Here is a 3085-nt window from a genome sequence, read left to right on the forward strand (position 1 = left end):
TGGTAAGAAATGAAATACTAAAGCTTCTAGAGGCAGGTATAATTTATCCTATTGCTGATAGTAGATGGGTTAGTCTCGTTCATTGTGTCCCTAAAAAGGGAGGTATTACCGTTGTTCCTAATGCCAAAGATGAATTAACCCCACAAAGAATTGTTACATGATATAGAATGGAAATTAAATAAGGCTACTAGGAAAGATCATTATCCGCTACCTTTTATAGATCAAATTATAGAAAGACTATCCAGACATACACATTTTTGCTTTCTAGATGGTTACTCTGGCTTCTCTCAAATACCTGTATCAATAGAGGATCAAGAGAAGACCACTTTTACTTGCCATTTTGGTACCTTTTCTTATAGACGTATGCCTTTTGATTTATGCAATGCACCTGCTACCTTTCAAAGATGTATGATGGCTATATTCTCTGACTTCTGTGAAAAGGTTTTTTAGGTTTTCATGGATGATTTTTCTGTTTACGGAACTTCTTTTGATGATTGCTTGAGCAACCTTGATCGAGTTTTGCAGAGATGTGAAGAAACTAATCTTGTCTTGAACTGAGAGAAGTGCCACTTTATGGTTAATGAAGGCATCGTATTGGGACACAAAATCTCCGAAATAGGTATTGAAGTTGACAAAGCTAAAGTTGATGCTATTGAAAAAATGTTGTGTCCAACAGATATCAAATGTATAAGAAGTTTCCTTGGTCATGCTGGTTTCTATATGAGATTTATTAAAGACTTCTCTAAAATTTCTAAGTCTCTCACTAATCTTTTGAAAAATATATTCCATTTGTTTTTTATGATGATTGTATAGAAGCATTTGAAATTCTTGAAAAACCTTAATCACTGCACCTGTTGTTCGACAACCTGATTGGAACCCTAAACCCTAAAACCCTAAAACCCTAAACGTATATAAGCCCGCCCGCCGTAGCTAGACTCGTCCCTTCGGGGACATCCGATAAAATTGGAACGATACAAAGAAGATTGGCATGGCCCCTGCGCAAGGATGACACGCACAAATCGAGAAATGGTCCAAATTTTTTTGAGATTTCGCGCGCAGCTCCTCTTCCTGCTCACAGCTGTGACCCTGCAATCTTACTTGCGTGCCCTTGTTTCCTTGGGAACGCTTGCAACTAGGTCCCTACTCCCTTTATAACCTCCTGGTTGTTTTACTACTAAGTTTTGTTGAAACTTTACCTCAGAAGGAAAATGTCCGGTTGGAGCTTCACTTGCAAACTGGCCCTCTGACTTTTCTTCAAATACATACATTATTCCTGTTGGCCATTCACTTGGCCATTTTCTAATCATTAGTTTTCCAATCATTCATGTTAATTCATTGGATTTAGATCCTATACCAGAAATGGGCATCAGACTAAAAAACGATAATGATCAAGTGTAGTTAACATGTGAACCGCGTCGGCTTCAGCTGCAACCTCCACTTATTCCTTCAAAAATCATGACATACGCAAAATAACACCTTTTGAAATTCACAACCTGAAATTTTCACCATACATATATCCAACACGGTGTGTATGTACTATATGTATCATGACTCAAAATAATTTGACCTACACACTGGGAAACAAAAATATAAATCTTGCGAGATAGTATAGTGGAAAGAATTCACATTTTCATTTTAAATTTGTAGTTCAGACATTTCCACCTAACAAAAATCATTCTCTCAGACGAAACTAAAAACCATTCTCACCGTTCATCCGATTCCTCGAGCTACAAATTGATCACATAATCGAGCTAAGTGCTCTTTCTAGGATGCTCCAACTTAGCTAGGTCAGAGTGTATTTATATTAAAACATTCTTTGATGAACTTAGCATATGTAAGAGAGTATTTAATCTTAAACGTTCGTTAATAAACTTAGCTAGGTAAGAGGGTATTTAAACTTACCTACGGGGCCGCCAGATCTCTGTATATCCCGATAACAGAGGAAGCGTGATACGTGGCGATAAGGACGGCGCGATAAACGAGGCATCGTGCTTCCACTTGCCCTTGTCTTTGCGTCATCATTGCGCGGCGCGCGCTTATCAAATTTTTGAATCCCGTGAAATCCGGACCAGACGAAGCAACCCATCACATCAAAAGACCCCGTTGATCACTCGACCAGTTTTCACTTTCACATTCACTTGGATGCATTTCAAAACAGAATCAATCAGGGTGAACGACAAATAATTCAATCGACGCACACTTCTGCCAAGCCTTGATGTGCATTCGGAGTTTGCATGTCTTATTAGAATCTGCATCGACCCCTTTCCCACTCGAACCCCGATCCATTCGGGGGCTAATGATGGGGATATGTACCTAGGGTAGGGTGATAGGTCTGACCTACATATCCTACCTAAGGACACAACATTAAAGACTTAAAGATTTCAAGGAAGGCTCCGACTGACTCGCCATGGTACATGGGTCACTCGGTAGAACATCCACTCGGAGACTTTTTTTCCCTCCGCTCGATGGAAGACTTCCATTCGGAAGAACTAGAAGTCAATCGACCGCAGAAGTTCAGAAGCCAGTCCAGGGAAGCCAATGAGCGGGCATTCGACTAGTCGTTATAAGTAACATTTGTTAGGTACGTTATCAGTAACGTACACCTTTATCTCTATTAATCGAACCCTTGGTTGCATGGCCTTGATGAGGGGTAGCGCACTCTATATAAGTCATTCCTCCCCTCTGGCACAAGGGTTCGCACCCTCTGTAACACATACATTCCACACGACAAGAGGTTCAGAGCACTGAGAGGTAGGGCTGTTACCTCCACGAGAGGGGCCTAAACTCATACATCGTGTGTACAAACTTGTCGTAGCTAGGACTCCGCCCTCTCCTTACGTATCCCCCACCTCTACTGTCAGGCTCGTTCCCACGACACTCTCCTCTTTTTTTGCACCACACAAACCAAAATGCCATTGTAGGCACTATATTGCAGGATGAGATGGAACTTGTACTTGGTAATCTATTAACTACTACTGTGGTCACATAACTTACCTCTCTAAGATCTTTGTTGTAGGATGTTAATTACTACCTCCCAGAAACCTAACACACGGAAACTGCTTAATGGTGACACCTTCACTACACG

General features: G+C 40.8%; 1 non-coding gene across 1 annotated transcript; it reads left to right on the plus strand.

Moving 5' to 3' along the window:
* Positions 1-938: 938 nt before the first annotated feature.
* On the plus strand, positions 939-1041 carry LOC123400478. Its single transcript, XR_006610741.1, has one exon. It is a non-coding gene; the product is annotated as a U6 spliceosomal RNA (small nuclear RNA).
* The last annotated feature ends 2044 nt before the right edge of the window (positions 1042-3085 follow it).

This window comes from Hordeum vulgare, chromosome 5H (assembly GCF_904849725.1).
Source record: "Hordeum vulgare subsp. vulgare chromosome 5H, MorexV3_pseudomolecules_assembly, whole genome shotgun sequence".
Taxonomy (NCBI): domain Eukaryota; kingdom Viridiplantae; phylum Streptophyta; class Magnoliopsida; order Poales; family Poaceae; genus Hordeum; species Hordeum vulgare.